This window comes from Triturus cristatus, chromosome 9, assembly GCF_964204655.1.
Source record: "Triturus cristatus chromosome 9, aTriCri1.1, whole genome shotgun sequence".
NCBI classification, from domain to species: Eukaryota; Metazoa; Chordata; class Amphibia; order Caudata; family Salamandridae; genus Triturus; species Triturus cristatus.
The window spans coordinates 842,328,148-842,355,128 of NC_140592.1; the positions used below are offsets into that span (position 1 = coordinate 842,328,148).

At 46.3% G+C, this 26,981-nt stretch overlaps 1 pseudogene; it reads right to left on the reverse strand.

Moving 5' to 3' along the window:
* Positions 1-2,225: 2,225 nt before the first annotated feature.
* Positions 2,226-3,568, reverse strand: LOC146798930 (18S ribosomal RNA; annotated as a pseudogene).
* Positions 3,569-26,981: the final 23,413 nt, after the last annotated feature.

Genomic DNA, 26,981 nt, shown 5'->3' on the forward strand with positions numbered 1-26,981 from the left:
TTCGCTTCCTTGGTCTGAGTTTTAAGACGGGTCATGTGGTGGGTTACCGACATCACCAAAAACCACGGGCATGGACCTCCCTGCCCAGCGGTGCGACACAGTAGAGATGCACTGAGCAGAGTCCACCCCAGTTGATAGGCATGATGGGAGCTGGGGTCCCACCAATTTTCCCTACACCGTGAGGGGCCAGGTGATTGTGGGATGAGGGTGAGGAGGCGGTCAATCTCCCCCCAGCACTGTAGATACGAATGAGATGCTGCCAGGGAGATGTAACACTCTCCACTGGAGGGGAGAGCCACCTACCACCCCAAAGTCTTCCGACCTCTCAGGTGACTGACCTTTTCACCATGTGAATCCACAGTACGGACTGCACAGATCCAAACCGTTTACTTCTAGAGGGTTTCACGCCCTCTTAAACTTAAAAGTTCTTTTCAACTTCTTCTTATGCTACTTGTTTGGCTAGTGGTCTCACACCTGTATTTAGCATTAGATGGATTTCACCTCCCACTTGAGGCCGCATTCTCAAGCAACTTGACTGCAAGAAGGGCCTATCCTGGCCCCGGTGACTGTTAAAGGTCTAACTTGTCCTCTGAGCGATGCAGGTAGACTGTCTTCTGTGCACCACATTTTCTGCACAAGCCGCCAGGCCTGGGTTTGGCGCTAGACTCAGCTCTCACCATTACAGATGGAATCTTGGTTAATTTTTTTCCACCACTTAGTAATATGCTTGAATTAAGTGGATGGTCATGTCTGATCTCTTGTTGTAGTTGGATGCTGAAGCATGGGGAGAGGGAATTAATCCCTGGGCTGCGGGGGGTGGGGGTCATGGCGATGCAAGCTTTAACTAGCACCCGCAGGGAAGGCATGGGGGACTTCCCAGCCTCAGGAGTAGGCACCTAAGGTGGTGCGCACAATCAGCCGTGGGACCCCAGGTGGTTTTTATGACCAGGGTGGACTGGTCACCCACCTGTCCCACTCTGGTGGGGTGAAGCCAGGTGGGCAGTGGCAGACCTCTGCAGCAGGACTAAGGGAGAGGGGGTGTGCACTGATGGGTTATTGGGGGTCTGATTGGAGGGGGGGTGGGGGGAGGACAAGAGCGGAGCCCCTATGACACCACAGCAATCACACCCTGGGAGAGCCCTAGAGCAAGTGATATTTAGGCAACCCTCGGAGAGGCATAGCCCAGGGTAGAACCTGGCTGCAAAGTGCCTGATCAATGTGCCCTGGAATTCACACTAATTCTCATAGTTACCTGCATTCTTCATTGACGCATTAGCCGAGTGATCCACTGGCAAAAGTCACTGGCAACTTTTGCAACATTCACCCACCTGCGTGATGAAGAAGAGGCAGGAGGAAGGCAGCGCTTCCCATCCACTGTGCTCGCCGCAAGACAGCCTGGCACCCCCTTCATGATCCAACTCTCGGAGGTGGCTTCTATAATTCAAAGAATGTTTCCAGGCGTTCACCTGGGAGCCCCCCTCTATTACCGCAGCAGGCAGGCACTCTGCTCCAACAGAGGTAGGCAGCTCTGCACTGGCCCTCCCAGGAGGGACCACACAAGTTTTCAAATCCCAGCCTGACCACACAGTACCGTGCAACGAGATACCTGGCAATGAGGGAGGGTCAACTCACTTGCATGTCAGTTATCTGCCACCCAGCAGGAGCCAGGGCTCGCCCCTGTGCATGGAGAGTTCCCAGCTGAAACATGCTGACAGACTGGGGCTCCATGCCCAAGGGGAGGCGCAAGGGAACAGCCAGAGTTTCTGGGGGCTGCTTTACCTCCCGTTCCTCAAAGCAGTTTGCACTGACTTCGAGGGGCATAGCGTCTCTGGCAAGGAGCCAAGGTTCTCTCATTGATCCAGCTCCTTCTTATCCAGACTGCTCTGCTGTCTGATACAGGCAGTTCCTCAGTTGCTGGCAAGCAGGTAGGGCTGAGATCAGTCATGGGAGGGCCCAGGCAGCCGGGCCTTAGAGGGGGGCTGTCCCAGGCCAGGGAGGCACTGCGATAGTTTCCCCTCGGGTTGTACTGGGTTAAAATGGGTTTTGTGCCATTGTGCCCCTCCTGGAGGGGTTGTGGTCGCCCACCAGGGTACCTCCAGACCGGAGTAGGAGCCCGTCCTATGCCTGGTTCTTGCCCAAGAACCAGGCAGGGGCAGACCACTCTGCTGTCTGGGAGGTGGCCGAGGGTTCGAGCTGGCGCTGTCATTCGCTCACGCAGCTCTGTTATGTGTTCTTTCCACAGTTTCACCTACGGGAACCTTGTTACGACTGACTTCCTCTTGATAGTCAAGATTGAGTGTCTTCTCAGCAATCCACCAAGGCCGTTGCTGTTCCAAAGACCTCACCAAACTATCCAGTCAGGAGTAGCAACAGGCAGTGTTTACAAATGGCAGGGACCTAATCAATGCAAGCTGATGACCTACACTTACTGTGAGTTTGTTCGTGGGAAATGCTTGCAATTTCCAACCCCTGTCATGAACTGGTCTCAGCGAGTTAACCGTGCCTGTTTGCAATGGGTAGACGCATGCTGAGCCGTTCAGTCTAGCGAGCATGCATCTCTTGACATCTAAGGGCATCACAGACCTGTTTTTGCTTAACCTTGTGTGCTTGAACGCCACTTGTCCCTCTACAAAGTTGAATGCCGACCACTGGGGGTTGCGTAGATAGTTAGCATGGAGGAGATCGAAATTAACCAGACAGGTCATTCCACCAACTAGGAACGGCCATGCACGACCACCTACAGATTCATGAAAGAGCTATTAATCTCTCTATCCTTTCTGTGTCCAGGTCAGGTGAGTTTTCCCATGTTTAGTCAAATTAAGTTGCTGGCTCGACTCCTGGTGGGTCCCTTCCATCAATTCCTTTACATTTTAGCTACCACCCCCCTGGTACCTACTTTGATTTCCCAGAAGCTGCTTGGCTGGTCATGGGAACGCAGCCAGTACACTAGTCTGCATGGTTTATGGTTGGAACTACAATGGTATGTGATGGTCTTTGAACCTCCGACTTTCAGGCTTGATTGATGAAAACATTCCCGGCAAATGCTTTCACTTTGGTTTGTCTTGTGCCAGTCCAAGAATTTCACCTTTAAAAGCACAATATAAGGGCCCCCAGCCATCTCTCTTAATCGAAGCCCTAGTTCTGAAAACCAACAAATGGTACCACTGTCCATTACTCCTAGCTGCAGTATTTAGGGGACCAGCCTGCTTTGCCACACATTTTTTCAAAGTAAAAACTTCAGACAATCGGGTTGCTTAGTGGCAGAGGCTGAAAGAGGTAGTAGTTCATTTCTCGGTGTACCACCAGCTCGATTTCAAGATCCAAATAAAAGCTTTCTAACTGAAGCAACTAATATACTCTTTTGAAGCTGGAAATACTGTTGATGCTGGCACAAGACTTACCCTACAATGGATGCCCATTAAAGGATCTCTGACCCGGGCCAATCAGATTTTGTTCACCAAGCCAAGCAGGGGAGTCTTGCTTGGGCCTGCAGGACCCTGTCCTGGGCTCCAAGGGACACAGCAGGCTGGAAAATAGAGGTCAGGGCTAGGGCATCCAACTTGAGGTCAGCTGCAGTTCTGACGTGGGGTCCATTCAGATCTTCTTAACCTAGACATGTAAGGGAGGCCTTACTGGGCACTTTGGGACACAGACGCCTAGAGAGTGGAGACCAGGGCTTTCACAGATGGGTCAGCTGGAGCTCTGACTCGGGTCCCATTCAAGGCATCAGTTCATGGGCAGGCAGTGGAGTCCTTCCAAAGCCTGAGGGACCCCGTTCCAGTCTCCAAGTGACAGGGAGGTTTTCCACCCAGTGCCCCCTGGAGCTCTGACCCCTGTAAGTCAGCTTTTTCCCGGCCAAGCAGCAGAGGCCTTCCTGGGCCTGTGCAGCCCCATCTCAGGTATACTGCAAGATGGCAGGCCAGGGGCTTCTCTCCTGAGAGGACCAATCAGAGGTTCTTACCATGCTAGACAGGAGTGCCCTACCCATTAATCAGTAGATTTGTAGAGTGCTTTTTGTAACCCGTGAGACTGAGAAGGTTCTGTTGACTAACTGAATAATTAGGTCGTCGGGGACTTTCGGAACTCTGGAAGAGATGGGGTGGTCCGTAGATGAAAGGGTAGCTTGTTCCATGTCTTTGCTGCTAGGTAGGAGGAGCGACCCTCGCATCTGCCACTTCGGATGCGTGGGTGAGGCTTAGAGAAAGGAACGTGGAGCTGAGGTATCTGGATGGCTGATTTATGTTCAGACGGTGGAACAAGTAGGTAGGGCCTGGTATGCAGTAGGAGGTGATGTGGCATTGTCCAGGGAGATCCAGGAGGAGTCTGGCTTCAGAGTTCTGTATGGTCTGTAGTTGTCAGAGGAGATTAACCGCGTTCCCAGCGTAGAGAGCATTGTCATAGTCCAGATGGCTGGAGATGAGGGCCTGGGTGATGGTGTGCCTTGAGCTTTGGGGTAGCCATTTCAATATCTTACTGAGGATGAAGAATCAAAAGGAGGAGATGGAGTTGACCTGAGCTGTCAAGGTTAGATTGTTGTTCAGAATGATGCTTAAGTGTCTAGCGTGGTCAGTGGGGATAGAAATAAGTCTGAGTTCTGATAGCCGCCAGGATACGTCCCATTGGGGGTTTTTGTTTCCAAAAATCTGTACCTCTGATTTGTCTGTGTTGAGCTTCATTCAGGCAGTTGTCCTTCATCCAGCTAGCGACGTCTGTCATGCAGTTGTGGAAGTTGGTCTTGGTGGTGTCTTCGGAGAGTGAGAGGATGAGTTGTGTTTTGTCGGTGTAGGATATGAAGTGTTGAAGAAGGTGAGGCTGAGCGAGGATCCCTGGGGTACTCCACAGATGATTTCCTTGGGTTCGGAGGTGAAGGGGAGAAGCCGGCTTTTTTGCGTTCTGTTGAGAAGAGAGGCAATCCAAATGAGAGCAGCAGGATCAGAGCTGCAGTCTCTCCTAGGTTGAGTAGGGCTCAGATGATGTCGGTTATCGGGATGAGGGCTGTCCCATTGCTGTGGTTGCTGCAGAATCCGGATTCGGAGGGTCAATTAGGATGTTCCGTTCCAGATGTGACTACAGAACCTCATTCTGGTGACATTGTGACACGGTGGGCTGGGAGAATGGAGCCAAGTGACAGAGGCTTTAAGCCCCGGTAGAGTTTGAGCTCCAACCTGGGTCTCAGTTAGAGCTTCTTCAAACAACCAAATTGGGGAGCCCTCCAGGACCCCATCTTGGTCACTTGACAACATGGCAGCCTTGATGATGGAGCCCACAATGCGGGCTTCTAACCCCTGTGCCAGCTAGAGCTCTGTCCTGGGGCCTAGGCAGAGCTTCAACACCTGGCCAGGCAAGGGAGCGATCCTCTGGACTGTAGGGAATCATTCCACATGCAAGGGAGAGGTCCAAGGCCTGTGGGACCTCGTCCCTGGCGCTTTGTGACATAGCAGCTCAGACAATGGAACCCAGGATGGGGGCTTCCACCTCAGGGCCAACTGGAGCTCTGATCCAGGACCCATTCAAAGCTTCTTCACCTGGCAGGGGGACCTGTCCTAAGCATGTGGGACACCATCCCAGGCACTTTGCTAAACAGCAGTCTAGTGCACAAACACCAGGTGCTGGGGTCCTTACCCTTGGCCCACCTATTCTTGGAATCCTTGTAGTTCGAGTGGCATTTGAGAGAATGTATTCTGCCTCATAGAACCCTGACTGGGCTTGAAGCTTCAAATTATCCCTCCTGGGGGTTACCAGGACAGCTTGGGATCGTGAGCACTGAATCATGTGTAAGAAATGACAGGTTTTATTTATTTCATGTACAAAATGTCACCATTGGGGTGGCACATCTTGCACCACCTCTGTAGATGTTGTAAATGACCTTTAATTGCAATTTCACACAGACAGTGCTTAATTTGAGCCGATGGGGCAACCAGCATTTATTTTTCTGCATTAGACATTTACCAAATACAAGTGAGGGAATAACACACAAAGCTAAAATGCGACTCCGAAAGAAAGCAGGAACCTGCAAGAGTGAGAGAAACTGGTAGTGTCTGGCAGTGGATTAAAGAGGCATGAGGTGGATTTAGGAATACACAGCCTAAAGTATTCCGAATACTGACATTTATCTGCACTGCCCCATGACTTCTAAGCAGAACCCTGGGCACTGGCACACTTTAAAAAAAAAAGAATTAGGCACTGGTAACGCCTTATTTGGTAGAGACTAGCAGCAGATTGCTTACCATAGAATAATCCCCATGTGTCAAACTGAATTCGGATGTTTTTGAGCAGTACTCCTGCACACCAATAGGTGGCGTGATTCAGCTCTGTGTCGTCCGCGCCAGAAGTGACGTGCAGAGTACCTATATAAATGCTACCCTGGTGCGCTGATGTCAGTTACTTTTGTGACTTTCCATGCCAGGAGTGCAGAGATGCCATAAGATAGGACATTGGTAAGGGCTTCTTTAAAGGGCAATAAAGGTTTGGAAGGGGCAACTCCTGACTGAAGCACCTCCGTCAAGACGCATGTTTTGACTGCCACTGTGGGTAGCTAAAGGTCCAAGACCTCAGCTGCCCTACGCTCCACCACAGCGAAAGAGGCTCCTCCTCTGTAGCCATGGTAGGAGGACAGGCCAGTGTCCCGTGAGGCATCTAACCCACTGCCCTCCACCAGTTCCCCATGCTGATTGTCCTCATTCTCATCTGGAGATGCTGGTATCCTTAAGGGTCCTGAGACACCTTCATTTGTCTCCCTCTCCAAGCCTGTGAAATGTAAAAGGCACTGGCTTCGATCGGATAGCATGGTGTCAGTCAGCGCCGCAACCGGCGTTGTGCAATGCCCATCCGGCTCTGTGTCAGAGTTGGGAATGAGGATGGGGATGGCGCTGCTGTGGGTGCGGCACTGGTGCGAGTGCCGAGGAAGGTTTCAGTTTTGCCAGCGGCTCTGCATTCAACATGGGTTCCATGGGGCCTGTGACTGGTGCCAAGGGCGAACCGCCTGCAAGGATTCAGTGGGGGGCCCCTCCCAAGCCTGTGGTGCTCTGGGGGCACTCCAGAGGGGCCTGGCCGCCTAGATATGAGAGGTGCATGAACTCATAAAAAGTCTTAAGCTGGGCTCGGATCGCTCCTGCTCCAGGAGAGTAGAGCGAACCCCGTCTTAGACATCCTGTCACACCAGGAGAGAAAATGTCCCAAAAAAGCGTTGACAAAAGGTCAAGTAAAAAGCCAGACAAAAAAAATGACTAAGGGTAGCTCTGCCTGCATCAGCGCTATCTGGTGCGTAAAGGAAAGAACTGACATAAGCACACCAAGGTGGAGCCTATATAGATACCGCGCACATGACTTCTCGCGCGGACGATGCGGACGCGGAGCCAAATGACACCACCTACTGGTGCGGAGGGATACTGCTCAAAAACTTCTGGATCCAGTCTGACGCCTGGGGATTATTCTAAGGTAAGGAATCTGCAGCTTGAAGTTTCGATCAGACTAAAAACCACAGTTGCTGCGTTGTGTTTAAAAAAAAAAAAAACTAAAAAAACAGTGCAGAGCCATATGTACAAAGATATTGCCTTGCTGTTGGCAACCACTCCACCAATGACAGGTACCTGACACCATGCATACAACTTTGCACCGTGGTGCAAAGGAATGTGTATGAGATGTAAACCATTAAGTTTTATAAAGGAAAGGTATCCTTCCAATAGAAAATACTATGCTTAGACTAACTTTACATTTTTCCCTTATTGCGTGCTGTACAGCGCAGCATATATGCAATGTGCGAAATGTTTGGCAAAATTAAATGATTTCTCCAACTTACCACCAGCTTTGAGAAAGCATTTTTTGGTGCAGAGCCCGATCTACTACTGTTAAGAGATGGGGATTCGCATCAAAAACCATGTGTGGTAGCATCAGGATGTCCATATACCACTCACGCATGGGACATCCTCAGCGCAGAGTGCTATATAACCTTCTAGCCTGCTGCCATGGACTATGCAGGTAATAAGGAATAAGGTATTTACGAACTGTTCTAGCCGAAGGCAGAAGAGCAATGAGGCTATTAGCACATTCCACCCACTGACGGTATAATGTTCTAAATTAAAAAGGGATACACATAAAATTGAATATTGGAGCAGAAGGACTATACCAGCCTTAAACCCCTCCATTATCTTTAACAGAGCTCTCAACATTCCAAAGTTCTAATTAGCATTAAATGTTAAGGCTAGTTTGCAGCGTAGATGAAGATCTCCGCTGTAAAGTACAATATCAACAATGTGCGTAATTGTGACTTTGATGATAAATCTGCCCTCTAGTATGCCAAAGCAGACACACCTCTTGGCAGGATCCCCTAAGACGTCTGAAATTTCACATAATTTCTTAAAAGTCTTTGGACCTGAATACCCGTGGAATACTTGGTTCAAAGCAGAAAATAACTAAAGGACTTGAGAATAAGAAAACAAGATAGGCAAAAGAGATTCTGGAGGGAGGGTAGAAATATGCATGAAAAAGATTTGGTATCCCTATTGGTACAAAGCGTTTTGACAAAATGTGAAAATGTTTTCATGTGTGAAATAGGAGAACTATACAGTTTAATGGGATCTTATGGAATTCTTAACACCCCCCCCCCCCCTTTTTATGTTTGTTTCACAAGTTTACCGAAAGTTAATCCGTTGCATCAAACATCAAACTTTCTTTTTTTTTGGGATGGAAATGTTTTCACAGGGTCAGCGTTCTGTTGATGACAGATCACTTCATAGTAGAGTAGTTCAGTGTGATACAGGATTCTCATATATATATAATGTATGCACGATTCGTAAATGTTTCAGGTAGTGGCTAATTTCACTTCTTTTCGTACAGTTATAGTTTTCTTAAAAAAAGAATTGGTATAGAGTTTCCAAACGATCACATCAAGAAATCTTTCAATTCAGATGAGCCCTGTTTATGTGACAAAAACTGTTTTGTTCAGTACCACCTACTATCGTTTTCTATAGTGCATTTTTAGACGTTGTATTTTTAAACGTTGTATTCTATACTGCTACTCTAGGGTTTTATTCAATTATTTTACACCTTTAGAAAAAGCACCTGGTCCCGTGGCTTTCAGGGCACTTCACTGATAGCAATGATTATACACGGGAAGGCAACTGAGTGATAAACATAAAACACTAAGCATTATTATAACCATGAAGGACAGTCTGAGGTGGGCTTGCGATGATGGTGCAGATTATAGTTTCAATCAGGCACTGACTGACTGGGTGAACTTTGAGTTGTTTCCTGAAGGCAGTATTTGGTCTAATTTTTTAGGTCTCGCCTAGCTATTGCGTTTAAGCAATCGCTATGCGAGACTCTAGTAAGAGGGGCATTTCAAAGTGCTCCCAAAAGTGGATTGCATGGCGAGCACGCGCACAATCACGTGCATTGTGCCGCCATGCAATGCGTTTGGGGAAGCGCTTCACGTTTAGCCACAGCCTCTGCATCATACTTCAAAGGGTCCGCTCCCACGCCTGGAATGCGCTTCCCCGCCCCCGCATGCCGAGAGATTGTTTCCTCATGGCGCCTCTCACAACTGTCCCTCCCCCACCACAGGGCTAGTTTTCTAATGTGGCAAAAGCAAACCTTTTTTTGCGGACAAGTTTTTACTTTGTAGGTACAGTGACCAGCCACACTCGATTTTGAGGCATTACGCCTGTAAAACCATATTAGCACGATTATTCTTGCTTAAAAATGTACTGTTTGCTCTCCACTGCACTTATTTGGTCAGTGTAAACCAGTGCTGGGCAGAGAAGATCGGAATAAACAATAGTGTTCGCGTTCAACGATAAACCTTGCCACACTGATATTAAAAGCACTAATTGTGTTTTTTACTTTGTGCACGTTTGATGGCCATTAGACCCACTCAACCACATCTAGCTGAATAGGTCCTTCCACTCCACCCCCTCCAACCACTGGAAACACAATTAATTGTCCCACTATCTTGTCAGCTGGAGAAACAAGCATTGGCATAGCCAATAGGGCTCGCCTTTGGGACCTTATAAGTGTTTAGCCATGCAACAGTTAATGTTGTTGCACCAAGGATATTGTGCTGCATAACTAAATACTTATAAGGTCCCAAAGGCGAGACCTATTGGCTATGCCAATGCTTGTCTTAGTTTGGATGGAAGAGTTCCGTATGGAGATGGCATCTCCGGGGAAAAGAATGTTTCAAAGCAGTAATGTCCTGAATTTAGGAACTTGCAAATAAATAGAGCTCCGCCCCCTCGTGTCTCTTGAGCCTCCAGAGATATTAAGCAATTTGGAGATAAAAGGGGGACTGGCTTTGGTTCACCCTCTAGCTCAAGATCTGGTTGATAACATTGTATCACAGCAACATGCACATTTTACCTTTTTATTGCTTGTTTCCCTTTATCCTTCTGCCTCCATTTGAACGCCAGAGGGGTTATTTTAAATCTGAAAAGGACACTTTGATCACACATTTATTTATTTACCATATTCATATTTTGTGTACACAAACTATGCTTATTGTTGCCTGCACTGCGACAGCCTTGTTTTCGTTACATTTGTCAGCAATTGACTGCATGCAACAAACCTATATCAATTGCTAATGCTTATTTTTTAAATGCATTTCTTTGTTCACTAAGTATTTGTTACAAATTGCGGGACTTGGGGACCTAGATCTAGTAAAGCATATTATGAAAGAAATAATGCACCTGATAAGCACAAACGTGTATAAGAATGATGATGAATGGAAGAACAAACACATTATCTTAAAAAAATCACCAGTACTACGTGGCCCACATTTTAGTTTTGAGGTCGGAGTCAAAGGCGAGTGATGGCTAGGGCCACTTTCAGTCTGGAGGGAGGAAGACGCAAATCTTTCTTCCAAACTGTAGATGCAAGTGACAGCTCTTGGTTCGAGAAGAGCCTTCTAATAAAGACATGTGAAAGCCACACGGACATGAGGGTGCTTCTGAGCAGAGAGGGTGGCCAGGTGTGGTGTTCTGCATATTACTGTTTTCCCTCTTCCTGTCCTTTATGGTATAGAATTCTGAATTTGTTATGTCTTTCTACCAAGTGTAATTCTGTATTGGAATCTATGGGAATAGAGTATTAGAACACCTTGACTTGCAGTTGGTGCTGATCCTCTGGGCCCGTTAGACCTGTGTACCTGCTTTATCAGTGAGAGTTCTAGCAGCAGAATACACTAGCAGTCCTTATTGGTGATATCTAGGGAATGAAAGAGTTGTGGATAGCTGGGAGCTGCTGGGGAGGTTGTGCCAAGCTCCGGCGGTAGTTTTGGTCTTAAAGGTGAGGTGCGGGTGGAGAGAGGTAGGTGTGATAATATCCATGAATAAGACTGAGAGTAAAATATTTCTTGTGCTAAAGATGGAAAATAACCAGGGCCACTCAAATTATGTGATAGTGCGGCCGTGGCGTTCTTTTTTTGCATTATCATAGTTTTGCCACATTCCATCATGTGCAGAAAAAAATTGTTTTAGCTGAAACGGTTCAAAAGTTAATAAAAATGCAGCAACACGTGTTGCAGCGCAGTGGAAGTCCCTTTGCAAAGCCTCACTGGCAATGTTCCCTCAAATTATTTTCCTCTGTGTGCAGCAGAGTAAGGTCTCTGTGCGCTGCAGCCAAGGCTATGTGCGCCAAGAACCTGACCACGCGTGTAGACCAAGGCTTTGAGTGGGATGAAAATACTCGGGGATCTTTCAAAGGGGCGTAACCAATGCAATTAAGGATGTGGCTTTAAAGCAATTACGCTAAAAATATGTGCATCGCATAGTGTGCCACCCTACTGATATTTTGTTGCTTCTGTCATTGCATCCAGATATATAATACAAGTAACATTACACTTACAAGAAGCCAAGACTATTTCTTTGTCAATGGTTGTTTTTTGCATCAAGTTGTATACAATATTGAAAATGCTTCCGCTCTTGTGGTTGGGGTTGTGACTTAATGCTCGAGCTGTCAGTTTAGGAAATGGGTTTTTAGTTTCGGGTCAGCCTAACATCCGGTGATTCTGGGCAAATCAATTAATCTCCCCATGCATACAAAAAAATATATAATAATAAATCATGTAAAGCGCTCCAATACTTTTGGGTTGTGTTCGCACTATATAAAAACTTGCTGCATTTCTTTTCTAAATGCGGGGTAGAAACCATAACAGATGGAGAAAGAATGAGGGAAAGAGAAAGAGAGGGCAGAAAGGAAGAATGAAATATAGGAAATATGAAAAGAAGGAAGAAACTGCGACAAGAAGGAGAGGTCAATATAAGGATGGATACAAAGGTGAAAGGTTTGAGAGATGGAAGAATAAAGTTATATTTGCATGGGTGGGGGCACGTAAGAATGGATTGAAGGATGAATGTTTGGATAGATGGATGGAAACCTGGATGGAAGGGTGAAAGGATGGGTGATTGATAAAAGGTGGGTGAAATGATGGATGGATGGAATGGTAAAGGAAGGATGGATGGATTAGATGATGAGACAGACGGATGGGAGCATGAATAGACAGGTGAAATGGACGCTGGATGAAAGGCTTAAAGGGTGGAGAGATTAATAGATAGGAGGGATGAAAGGACCTCTTCTAGGGAGGACAGAGTGTAATTTCTGATATTTATAGGTTTTCCTGGTCATCACTGTGTGATTCTGCTCGCAAAAAGTGTCACTCATTGTTGTTGAAATGTCACTCAAATATACCAAAACTAGGAAAATGTCACACACAGCAATCTGACACATTGGCAGCTATGTACATGGACGTTGCATGTGAATTATGTGGGCATTTGTGAAAGTATTCCTGTTAATCACAGCGCCCGTCATGCGCTGTAATTAACAGGAATACTTTCACAAATGCCCACAATCAGCCCGCAGCTTCTCTCTATTGAGAAAAGACATGCATCAAGTCCAGAACCACGACGTGTGCTTTACACTCGTGCTTTTGGACTTGCTGCATTTGTAATGAATCCTGGCTGCGGCTGATTGTGGGCCTTTGCAGAGGCGTAGCTAGAGCTTGTGGCGCCCGCGGCTATCCCTCAGATTGCCGTCCCTGGGAGGGGGGGTTGCTGGGGAAAAAGGACGGCAAGCACTTGAAAGAGGTCCGAGAGACACGTAGTATCGCCGCTAATAGTTAGCTCGATCATGCAAGTTACATGCACATACATAACACGGTCCAAGGCTACACAGTTGAATACACCAGTGACTGGCAGTACAAAAGAGAACACACAGACTGCATGATCTATCTGGGGACTCAGAAAAACCGCATGTGACATCCATCAGAGAGCTGCGTGAACAATTACCTGGTAATCCCCTCAGCACAATGCAAACATGCACATACATGACACTGTTCAGGGATCCATCATCTACAGCTGACATTAAATGACCATTCATCATGGTCCACCCATTAAAGCAGTGCACTTTCTGATCTGCATGGTACATGTTCTTTGCAGCAGGCACATTAATCCTCTGTGTTACCTTTCAAGGAGTCAACCCTTCCACTAGACAAAACTGGGATCTCTCACTAGGAAGAGCATTAATCACTGAAGTTGTCATGACATTTTTATTGTTTCTGAAAATTGCTGGAGGCCAGGAAGGAGGCAGCAAGTTTTTTTCAAACCATAATATACTTGCAAACACTACGCACCCACCCGAAATAGATACCCAGTGCGGTCACACCGTTCGCACCGCCCTAACCTGCTCAAGGTTCATGTGACCTCAGTGACAGTCACAGTGACTGGATCACTGTTGCTCTAGGGTGTGCTGCTTCGTAGGCTTGCCTGCAAGACTGGAGATGAACTTCAGTATGGATTGTGATGGACAGGCCTTCAAGGTTAACTCACAATTGACACCACTAGGCTACACCTGCTTGTGTTAAGACATCAAGCCTTCTAAGGTCTAGTGGGGCCTTCTAAGGTCTAGCATGGGAATATGCTCCCTCAGTAGAGTGGTCTGGTGGACTGGTCATGAAGGCTGAACCCAGTTCCCCAGTTCCAAATTCGACAGCTCTGGCCATAGTGCCACATCCTCTCCCCCACTGAACACCATACTGCCCCACTGAGAGAAACTCGCACTGCCTTCTGCTACAACCTAATTGTGCCCGCTATAAACACTTGGATATGGCTCAATTCAAATTATGCACTTGATAAGAGTAATATGCTGCCTAAAAAAAAAAGTAAAAGCAAAAACTCATAGGGTATGCAAGATTAAGTAAAGCATGTGAAATGTAAGCAGAAACAACATGGTTACCTTAACGATCTCTCACTCACTATTCAGAAATCAGCGAGTGGTTTTACCTGAAAACTTAAGGACATGACTACAGGGCCCTGAAGGGATTCGTTTCAAAGTCCATTGCTTATATCCTTACAAAACGTAAGCAGTATGGTTTAAAAAGACCACATCCATAAACACAGAGCCATGGTACACATTTTGTTTTCCAATCCACCCATCAACCAGGTATTGCAGTCCCTCCAGGAATGGTACACTTTCCCACCCGGGAACAACAATGCTGTTCAAAGAAAGACGAGAAACAAAAGTAGCGCTTCACTGGCAAACTCTGTAAAGTGAGGCTGATGTATTTGGATGTGAATAAAACCAATCTGGCCACTTTGCAACTGTCTTGCTTTATTTAGGTATGTATTTATTTTTCATATTTAAAACCTTCTATTTCTCTCCATCCCGCTGCACTTTGGAATAGAAAAATGTCAGAAAAAGGGCATTTCCCGCAAGAGTGTTTTTCTTTTTTGGATCCATTTCACAGGGAAGCAACTAAATGAAAGAAGGAAAGAGTGGTTGTGAACCGTTTCTTCAAGTCACGGTTTTCAGTAAGTAAGGAGCAAGACAGAAAGAGAGGGAATAATAGGAAGAGAGGGGGGGGGGGGGGCAGCTGCCAGCACAAAAAAGAAGAGGACATTGCCCGGGTCCTATTCCTTCTCTGCCCGTCCCCGAAAGCAAGCCGAGCCTTATCTGAATGCCTTTGTCCGCCCCCAAAATAGTGGCGCCTGGGGCGGACGGCCCCCCCCTAGCTACGCCACTGGCTGACAGACACGAGGGCTGGCAGCGCCCAGGGAAACAAACTCCCAGCCTGGTTCCCACCGCACACATGCCCAGCCCGGGTTTATCAGCGAGCAGCGTCTGTACAGCGAGACTTGAGGTACATGTTCACAAAAACAAAACTTGAACTCTCATATTGTAAAGTACCAGGACTGACCGAAGGTGACCTTTGTGGTACAGAGCTTGTTGTTCTATCTCTGGAAGACATTTCTTTGTAGGGTTTCCAGGGGAATCTCGGCAGAATGTTACCAGGACACCATGGCCTTGCTCCCAGGGCTTCATCCAACAGCCTAATGCATTCTGGGAGAAGTAGTGTTGGTCAGTGCTTGATTTGTAAAAAAAAAAAAAGAAGAGGACATTGCCAGAGTCCTATTCCTTCTCTGCCCCAAACGTCCACGAAAGCAAGCCGAGCCTTATCCGAATGCCTTTGTCCGTCCCCAAAATAGTGCCGCCTGGGGTGCACCGCCCCTGCCGCCCCCCCCCCCCCCCTAGCTACGCCACTGGGCCTTTGTGAAAGGATTCCTGTTAATCCCAGCGCCCGTCATGCGCTGCAATTAACAGGAATTTTTTTACAATGGCCCACAATCAGCACCCAGCTGTATTTAGAAAAGAAATTAAGCAAGTCCGAAAGCACGATGTGTAAAGCACACGTCGTGCTGTTGGACTTTATGCATGTCTTTTCTCAATAGAGCACGGCTGGGTGCTGATTGTGGGCATTTGTGAAGCTGATTGTGGGCATTTGTGAAAGTATTCCTGTTAATTGCAGCGCATGACGGGCACTGGGATTAACAGGAATCCTTTCACAAAGGTCTCAGGCAACCAGTAAAGTGCCGTTTTTCGCCGCTCGCGTTTTAAACGCGGGCGGTGGCGAGAATGTGTGCGCGCTTCACATGGGGCACTGCGCGCTCAGTGCCTTTAAGGTGCGCGGGCGCTCAGGCGCGCACGTTAGAGGGAACATAGCTCAATGGTAACCTTTCTGTTGCTCGTTGTTACGTTAGGATGTTAGACTGGTGCTAATGTGGTGCAACCATTGCTCAGTGTTGATTAGTGGAAAAATGACAAAATAATGAAGTAATACTATAAATAAAATGCGCTGCATTACACTGCATAATTTGGCTTATCATGCTGCATAATTTACTCAACCCTGATACATAATTTTACACTTCACTGCAGCATATATTCCAGTGGCCCTGACAACAGAATCTTGTTTATGGATGGTATGAGCATCAAGCAGCAAACAGCCACCCAGTGGTATGTATTAGTAGGAGATGATAGCGAGGCAGTCAGTGCTATTGGCCTTTTGGGCGATGAAAGGACATTTCAGTTGTTAATGACAAAGAGGTGGTCGAAGTTGCAGAATGAGAAAAGGATACTGTCAAAGGAAGCTGCGTTATCGTACTTTGAAGTTCAGTTACAGCAATGTTTTACAGAAGTACTGTGAATATATTTTAGGCAGTTTTATCATCTCTTTATTCACTGCTCAAGGAATCCTTACTATAAGACAACCATTTCAGCGCAAATTCTTGAAAGGGTAATTATTTTTCAGCACTAAGCTTTTTTTTGTGTTGGTTAAGTGCCCTTTTTAAGACAAAAAGTGTTTTGCGGTGCTTGGCATCAAGGAGGCATTCCATGTGTGGTATCTGGAAGTTCCAGATCAATCGGTCCTGTTTATGCGACATAAACAGTACTGATTGACCTGGTAGCTCTATATACTAAAATTGTTAGACTGGGCTTTGCAAAAAAAAATAACGGCTCTTTGAAGCAGAAAGAAGAAATCTTTTTCCCCCCTAATATTTGACAAATTGCATGTATGCTGCACTGTACAGCACACATCCAACGCATGAAATGTGTTAATTTTGTCTAGGCAGATGATTTTGTATTTGAAGGGGAAAATCTATGTTAGACATCTATGGAGCAAAGGTGTGTGTGTGTGTGTGTGGCGGTAGACAGCCTGTGTGTGGACCTTGCTCAGCATTAGAAGAGTGGCAGCAGATAATATTTAGAAAATAAGGCTCTGCGCTGCTCTCTCCCCCTTGCACAACTTTCGTCTGTGTGCTGTGATGCACTGCACTACAACTTAGTAAATCTACCCCAATGATTTGCACGGGATGCCTCAACTCCACAATGGACATTCATACCTGTTGGATCATGATTGGCCATGGAGATGCATCAAATGATTTTCTACAATGGATGGAACAAGGGCATAAAAAAAGGCCTTTCTATGATATCCCATTTTCAATTGTATCTTCTAATGTTCTAAAGACCAAATGTGTAAATCACTAAAGATTACATATATAGGAAAATATTTTTTACCCTGTACCTGTCAGTTTGTAGTGTGTAGTGCTGTATAGTCCCCATGCTCTGCATATCCGGCTTTCGGGTGTTGGGCCCATATATTTGCAATTTGAGGTTCTTCAAAGAGGTTTGATTCACAAGCCATGCTGTGAGTCCACCAGCACACTAGATCCACCTCAGATAGTTTTCAGTTCTCCTTGTAAGTGGAGTACAAAGGCAGAGTGTGGTGTGCACAGTAGAAGTACTTAAAGGATAAAGAAAATATCTTTGATCATGGCTCACTTACGTGGAGGAAGGTGGGCGCATGTGAATCCACAGCAGTGCACGCTATGAACTGATGGTTACAGGATAACATTTTCCATTTGTAGCATGTTTGGCTATAGATATGACCGGTGTCATGTGGTTGAGGGGAAGGGGACTCACTGCTTTGTAGTGAATGAGCCCCTTGTGCGGCCACTACTGCCTTTCCCAAGCTCATTCCCTCTAGAAGCCCCTTTGTGGAAGGACTTTGGCTGTTGGAGGTCCTGAAAGGACTGCCGGTATTGTGAAGTGGGTCTCTAGCCTGAGGCTCCTGGTTTGGTTAAGCCCCTGGTTTGCTGCTTACAAAAAGCAGATTTGGGACTGTATGGTGTCCATAGACTTGGCTACATCCTCCTTTTCAAGCATCTCGGCGACCTGAGGTATGAAAATACATTTAAGAGGTGCCATTGCACCTTGAGCCTAAACTCGGACACCCTAGGCCAGGCATGCCTGAGGAGGAGGACGCTATGTTAACACCCCTAGCCACTGTGTCTGCGGCGAAGGCCCACCTAATATTAGCAGTGTTAATAGTTTACCTCAGTGCCCAGCTCCTGTCCCCTCTTTCAATGGGCCTCTGGAAGGTGCTTTACCAGCGCATCCATCCTGACAGTGTCGATCTTCTTGAACTCATTGTCAGACAGGGGACCCTCCCCTGTGGTTGTGCAGATGCGCTCTTTAGGTCGAGCTACAGTGCGCATGCACTGTCTGCAAGACCTACTGTTATCAGTAAACTTACGGCATTCCCGCCTCCTACTTACCATTGGTGCAGTCCATCGTCGCTCTGCTTTGCTGCCTCCTGTCTCGTCCTGCAGCCGATATGTCACTTCCTTTCAAGGCTGAGGAGCACCAGTAAAGTACAATGTACTTTCGCTTGTTTAACAGATTCCCTCCTGCGCACTCAATTTTTGCATGGCCCACTAATCGCCATGAGAACTAGACACATAAACAGCGCTGATGTTGAAGTTAAGTGAAAGACGCACTCGCTTCGGGACCGCCCAAGAATTCAGCTGTGAGTTCTGAACTATTCCACCATATTTACCTGGCGTATTGTATGTGACTAGATTCACACAAGCGGATAAAATTGTTAGGTGTTAATGAATGTCTAGGTGAAGCATGCACTGCATGCGGTTCATGGCTTCTTTTATATTCAGTCACACACATTACTGCCTCTTAAAGCAGCGCTATAGCATGGCTTCCACCCACCCCCGTTGCAAACTTTCTTTGTACCTCATCTGTCTAGGAGCCCACTGTGCACCGAGTGGCGTCTTGATGTACTTGTTCAAGTAGCAAACGGAGGTCTTGCTCCGGTAATCATCCCAAATGAACTGCTCCCCGGAATGCAGAGTTCTGTGTGGGTGGGGACAGATACAGAGTCTGGGGATCTCCAGTGTGTTTTTGATATTTTGTTTATTATTTCGATGGAAACATAATGGGTTCATGCTTGACCTCTTGTTGCTTCCGTAAGCATTTGTGTAAATTAATTTCAAACTAAGGCAGCAGTTGCATTGCCGCATCCCCCAAGCCTGGAGAATTCGGCGATCAAAATAATATCCTTTTTGTAATTTTTATAATTCCTTTAAAGTGTGTGCTCTGCGGTCAGGAGTTGCAAGCTTATGACATAACCATATTTGTGTCTACTCATGGTATAATCTTTAAGACTACTGTGTATTTAATTACACATTTTCACTTTTTTGAACGTGCATTTCTTTATAATTAAATTCACATTTCAATACTGTTGCCAGGGTGTTCTTGTTTTTGTTTGTGGCACTTTTGTAATCTGTTTTTTTCCTGCTCTCCAATTCGTCATTTTCTTTTTAAAGTGGTTTGTTTTTTCAGCTGAGCTTTTATCAAAAGATGTGGTGTCTTTCAAGACCTCATATTATATTTTATATATTGTTTTTATCAGATGTGTCTCTACGAAACATTTTCCTTTTGTCGTTTTTTTATTTTTTAATTCAAAAAATATTTTTCCTTGTGTTTGTTGGTGGGGAGATAGTTCAGCAGGTTCTGCGTCTGTTGCGGAGAACTAATGCTGCGTGCATTTTGTACATTGACATTAAAACTCACTCTGCTCCGTTTTTCAGTCCTGAGGCTTGCTGAATATACACAACTCTGTAGGGGGTGCACTAACACACGGTAAGGAGGCAAGCCTGTGCCCATTGATCAGCATGAAGTGGGAGTGCTCCGCAATGTGTGAGGTATACACTGCCACCTCCTACACAACTCTTAACTGTAGATGTTGTAGAACCCGGGATAATGTGCCACATGGCTAAACACTTAAAAAGTCCCAAAGGCGAGACCTATTGGCAAAGCCAATGCTTCTTATATGAGTTGGCACTACCAAGAAGCCTGGAATTATTTGACCCCAAATATAAACCAGGTCATCCGTGGTAGGCTTATATTTATTTTTCTAACTCATGGGATGACCACACTGTCTTTTACTGCCTTCTTGAAGTTGTCACTGGCTGACAAACTGTTTAAGCATCTGTAGATAATGGATCTGACGTTTGGTCTTACAACAACGTTTTGGCCAGAAGAACAAGTTACTTACCTTCAGTAACGCTTTTACTGGCGGATACAGTATCTGCCTGTGGATTCCTCACCTTTTGAATTACCCCTGCACCAGCATTCCACGGAAACATTTTTCCTAGCTCTCCCACGTAAACAAGTACGCCACAATTTCACAGTTCCGCTCGCGACTCCATCTGACGTCATCGGAGCCACAAATAGACCTCATTGGCGTGCTGACGTCAGTTCCACCCATTTTTTCCGTGCCTCCGAGGCAAACGGGTGGACCGACATCATAATTGAAATATCCACAGTATAAAGAATCATAGAAAAAGCAAAAGAAACTAAGCATTACCTATAAACGAAAAGCAAGGCATTCAAAAGACACAGGAAAACAACCATGTCAAATAAACAATAATACTGAATCAAAGAGAACTAGCTACTGGGTAGAAGCTCCTAGTGTGTGTTTGTTTCAAAGGAAAAAACATTTGTTTTTTAAGAAGACCCTCACCCACCAACCTAGTTGATGGCATGCTTCCATCATCGGGTCCCACCCAAGGCACCTAGTGTACCTTGGGTGTGCTTCAACACCTGGTTACAGCGAGCAGGTTCTGAAACTAGTGTGCAGTGAAGGTGAATTGCATGTAAATTAAAAAAAACCTGTCCGCAGGGTCCCAGAATTCAAAAGACAATTTTAATGTTGGGCCCTTGTCCGTGGTTAAAAACTGAGAAGTGGATATCAATGGAGATGATTAAAGACTCCGGTATCCAGTGTGGTCGACATGTTTCAGCTAGGTCTCAGTATTAAACTGGCTTTCATCAGGACCTAAGTGCGTGAATTTAAAAGAGTCGTCTAAAATAAAATGTTTAAGACCAACTATGTGGTGCACACGCTAAGATGCGATATGTGATAGAGGATGGTTTCCTCTAGTGCCTCATTTCCTGTAGGGGAAAAAAGACAAACAAACAAACACATAAAATAATGGCTTCTTTTAGACATATAGTTATATATCATTCATGTGATTCCGGAGCGTTGTGGCCATGATCTATACGAAAAATACGTAGTGAGAACGGAACGTGGCAATTTGTGCTTTATGATTTAAAGAAAGACGCCTTGTAATATGCACTATCGGGTGGTAACAAATAGCGTTTGCGTGATATATAAAGAAACATGCCAATGAGCAGTAATTCTTACTCAGTCTTTCAGGTATGCGCCCCATGAGTTCCGTGGGGAGCCCGACCTATTGTAACACTCTGTGCACGCAAATGAGGGAGAGAAAATGACACAAAGATTGTTGAAAGCGAGCCCGGCTGCGTGAGGATTCCGCATGTCGGCATATCATGAGGAAACTGAAAATCACCCCCCTAGGTTACCCCACGTACTTCATCAAAGTCAGGGACCTGCTTCCTGTACCTACTGCGGCCACATCGGAACTCCGTTGATGTGTGCCGAGCGTTCAGCGGGAGTTTAAATACCTGTAAACTTCTCCAGGTGCGAGCAGTCCGCTTCTGCGAGTAGCGTCTGCAAAGGAAAAGACATAGAAGAGAGAGCGCGGGCACTTGTTTCTATTTGTGATCTACGCTCTAATAGTGTGACACATAATGTTTTTTTGAATCAATGGTAAATACTAAATGAGTAAGAAGGAATTGTATGGTGGCGATTCCTGAATTTCAGTGTGGAGAAATCGAGGTATTGATTTTCCGTGAAGGAGAGGGAAGAAAAAGAGAGAAGAAAGACTGAGCATTTGGGAACCCACTAATAAAGTCTGTGGGAGCGCGTTCTATATATATATATATATATATATATATATATATATATACAGCAATAAAGTGCCCATTATGCTCTGCGTGTGTCAAATATCCTGCTTTGAGAAAGTGAACATTTCACGAAACGCGTCAGGCAACTGTTTCTCTGGGAAGTACCGACTTTCCTTGTTGCAGCTTCCAGAATAAAGACACGCTTAGAAAACCTACCTGTGTGTGGCTGGTCCAACGAGGGTAACTCTCTTTGTTTGATGTTGATTGCGGCTGACCCAGCCGTGGACTAGCCCCGCCGCACATCTCTAGTGGCCCGTCGAAGACGCCATTTGGTGTCTTTCAGGACAGGAGGCTCGTGCTGGAAGTTCGTACCTGACAGCAAGGAACAGCGAGACTTTCTGCAGACCCATTGGGGATTTCATTTGGATTTTGGCAGCGGAGTGCACCTCACTGTAGGAAGACTAGGGGCACTACAGGTACCAGCAAACCTTGCGAACTGCCACTGGGCGTGTGTACCTGCTAGCTCTGCAAACCGCCACTGGGCGTGTCAAGAACAGCAATAAAGTGCCCATTATGCTCTGCATGTGTCAAATATCCTGCCTTTGAGAAAGTGAACATTTCACGAAACGCGTCAGGCAACTGTTTCTCTGGGAAGTATCGACTTTCCTTGTTGCAGCTTCCAGAATAAAGACACGCTTAGAAAACCTACCTGTGTGTGGCTGGTCCAACGAGGGTAACTCTCTTTGTTTGAGATATATATATATATATATATATATATATATCTCTCGAGGTATCTCCTAGGGCCATGATGGGAAAAATTGTTGGCCGGATATATAGTCAAACATGTTATGTACAAAGGCACCTCTGTCTCAGTGTGTTCAGATCGTGATGGGCACTTTGATGTGAAGTGTCCCTACTGGTATAGAGTCGTAGGTCTCTTAGTACTTAAGAGGCCACTGTGCTGTGATAATGAGCACTTTGTTATAAAGTGTGCTGTGGTGCAGTTCCGAACATGGTCGCACTTATAAGCCTGGTGTAAACAGTGGAACGATGCCTGAAGGTGTGCAGGGCATCTATATAGCGCATTTATGGATTTCCCCAGGGACCATTGGGAACAATCTGGCCAAATGTGTGAGGTGCAAAACCACTTCTGCCTCCGTAAAGAGGTGATGAGCACTCTGTTGTTAATTGTCTCTGCTGGCATGAGGTCATAGGTCTCAGTTGGACATGGTCGCACCCTTGGGTCAAGTGCCCATATAAGCCTGATATAAACAGTTTCATTGGGGACTAATGCCTGTGGAGGTCAATAAGGGTTGGTCAGTGATGATTCAGGCTATTCCATGGGATATTATCGTTTAATCCCGTTTTATGATTTGAAAGGCGATATATCCATCGCTGTTCTTTTTGTACGAGTATTTTATTGTTTGTGGAGTTCTGGCAATCGATTTGTTCAATCACTGTCCACCTTATGTCATTCGGGGTATGACCTCTCTCAATGAAGTCATCTGTCAATCTGCTCGTGTTCTTTTTGCATTGTATGGTGCTGCGGTGTTCCCCAATGCGTGTTCTCACTTTACAGCTAGTCATTCCTATATAGCGGAGTCTACACGGGCATTCAATGAGGTAGACGTTAGTGGAATTACAGTTTGTGTGTTTCCTTTGATACCAGATGGTTCCAGCCTCCAGGTCTAGAGCTTTTGTGGCCAAGGTGAGGTGACAGACACTGCAATCACCACAGGGGTAGTGGCCGACTACAACTGGTAGTCCCCATGCATTAAGCACTGTGTTGGCAGCTGGTGGTTGGGCTCTATTGGGCCGACTACTGACGAGACGGTCCTTCAAGCTTCCTGCCTTCTTATATGAAAAAAAGTGGTAGTTCCCATTTGATGGTGCCCGTGTTCAGGATGCACTAGTTCTTTCTAATTATTTTTGCCACTTGGTTGGAAGCTGTGTTATATGTGGTGACGCATGTGAGAGGGATAGTAGTGTTGTCACGTCTGGTGTATTCCAGGAGAGCCTCTCTAGGTTGGTTTCTTGCCCGTTTTCTTGTTGTTCGAATGATTTTTTCAGGGTACCCTCGTTCTGTGAGTTTGTGGGCTAGGTCAGTAGACTGTTTCTGGTAAACCTGTGTGAGACTGCAGTTCCTACGTATACGTAGGAATTGGCCCAAGGGAAGTTTCTCTCTTAGGGGCCTAGGGTGGAAACTCTCGAATTGGAGTAGTGAGATCCTGGGCGTGGGTTTATAATACGTGGTAGTCTGGAGGTGCCCCCTCATTGGACTCAATGGTGAGGTCCAGGAACGCTATGCTTGAAGCGATAGCACTGCTAGTGAAGCGCAGGTATGGATCCCGTTCGTAGAGCCAGGTTAGGAAGGTGGCCGGTGAGTCACATGTTCCTGTCCAGATCATAAGTATAACGTCGATATATTGACGCCAAAATTGGATGTTGTTGCTGTAGGGGTTTGTCGCTGGTAGGATGTGCTCCTTTTCAAATTGGTAAACATAGAGGCCTGCCACAAATCGACACGTTGGGTTCTCACTATGTTTTTTCCGTATAGCGCACGGACACAACGCTCTGGAATCACACGAACAATATATAATTATATGTCTAAAAGAAGGCATTATTTTATGTGTTTGTCTGTTTGTCTTTTTTCCTCTACAGGAAATGAGCCACTAGAGGAAACCATCCTCTATCACATATCGCACCTTAGTGTGTGCGCCACATAGTTGGTCTTAAACATTTTATTTTAGACCACTCTTAAATTCACGCACATAGGTCCTGATGAAAGCCAGTTTAATACTGAGACCTGGCTGAAACATGTCGACCACGCTGGATACCGGAGTCTTTAATCATCTCCATTGATATCCACTTCTCAGTTTTTAACCACTGCCAAGGGCCCAACATTAAAATAGTCTTTTGAATTCTGGGACCCTGCGGACAGTTTTTTAATTCACATGCATCTCACCTTCACTGCACACTCACGATTCAAAACCTGCGCCGCTGTAACCAGGCGTTGAAGCACACCCAAGGTACACTCGGTGCCTTGGGTGGGACCCGATGATGAAGCATGCCACCAACTAGGTTGGTGGGTGAAGGTCTTCTTAAAAAAACAAATGTTTTTTCCTTTGAAACAAACACACACTAGGAGCTTCTACCCAGTAGCTAGTTCTCTTTGATTCAGTATTTTACCACGGGAAGTGAACTAGCTCTAGTTTTTCCTCCCTCTTCCCCTCTTGATATTTATTATAAATAAACAATAATACCTTTGGTATACGAAGGTGGACAACGGGGAGGAGGGTGGGTCAGTGAGGAATCCATAGGCAGATACTGTATCCACCAGAATTTGCGTTACTGAAGGTGATTAACTTGATCTACTGATGGATACATCTGCCTGTGGATTCCTCACCTTTGGAATTGAATCCCACAGCAGTCCCACTCCTGGAGCAGGGTGTCCACCTGCTTATACCAAAACATTCTGATGCACAGAACGTGCAAAAGGGCCATACCTCCTAACCTCCGAATCCAAGCAGTAATGCTTCGCAAAGGTGTGGAGGGAGGCCCATGTTGCAGCCTTACAAATGTCCACTAAAGGAACACCTCTAGCCAAAGCAGATGTGGAAGACTTAGCTCTAGTAGAATGAGCTCAGATACCCTCAGGTGGTTCCTTCTTGGCCAAGGCGTAGCAGATCTTGATGCACAAGATGATCCACCTGGGGAGAGTCCGCTTGTGCACAGCCTTGCCCTTCATTCATCCAACATATCCCACGAAGAGCTGATCGTACAACCTCAGATCCCTGGTTCTGTCCAGATAGAAACTGACAGCTCTCAAGGTCGAGGCAATGAAGTCTCTCCTCCTCCTTGGAAGGGTGAGGGGGAGGATAGAAGGTAGGTAAGGTAATGTATTGCCCATGATGGAAAGGAGTAACCACCTTAGACAGGAAAGCAGCCCTGGTCCTGAGAACCAACTTTTCTGCATGAATGGTCAAAAACGGAGGTTTGAAACTAAAAGCCTGAAGCTCACTTACCCTCCTGGTCGAGGTAATAGCAAGCAGAAAGACCGTATTAAAAGAAAGAAGCCTCAACGGACAACTATGAAGAGGCTCAAAAGGAGAACCCATCAGGAATGTAAGAAGATTTAAATCCCACTGAGGCATAATGAAAGGAGAGGTAGGAAACCTATTGGTAAGGCCCTTAATGAACCTCATAACAATGGAAGATTTAAATAAGGACGGCTGGTCCGGCAAACATATAAAAGCAGACAAATAACCCTTTACTGTAGCCACAGCACAACCCTGCTGGGCCAAAGAAAGAGAAAGCTTCAGAATGTTAGGCAAACACGCTTTCAAAGGATCAATGGACCTCTCTCAACACCATTTAACAAATTTGGACCACCTAGAGGAATAAATAGATTTGGTGGCATGTCTCCTGGATGATAAAATAACATCCACCGCATCTGGTGGGAGAGTGAAAAAACTCAGATTGCCCCGTTCAATCTCCAGGCATGAAGGTGCAAGCTTTGGAGGTGGGGGTGTAGAAGCTGCCCCTGCGACTGCGAGAGGAGGTCTGCCCAGAGAGGGAGACGGAGCAGAGGGTGCGATGAGAGGTGAAGCAGATCTGTGTACCACACCCTTCTTGGCCAATCCAGGGCGATCAATATGACTTGGGCCCGGTCTTGGCAAGTCTTCCTCAGAACTCGAAGAATCAAGGGTATGGGGGAAACGCGTAAAGGAGCTGTGAACTCCAATCCAACTGAAACTCGTCCCCCAACGCTCTCTGCATCGGATACTGGAGACTGCAGAACGAAGGGCAGTGCGTGTTCTCGTGAGTGGCAAAGAGGTCCAACCAAGGAAATCCCCACATCTTGAAGATGAGCTGGACCACCTCTGGATGAAGCCGCCACTCCTGATCGGCCGAGTAATGCAGACTGAGACTGTTCGCACGTACATTCAGCACACCGGCCAGATGATTTGCCATCACACAAATCTGATGGCCCTGAACCCAAGACCAGAGACGCAGAACCTCTCTGCAGAGGCTATATGACCCTACACCTCCCTGTTTGTTGATGTACCACATCGCTGTAGTGTTGTCTGTCA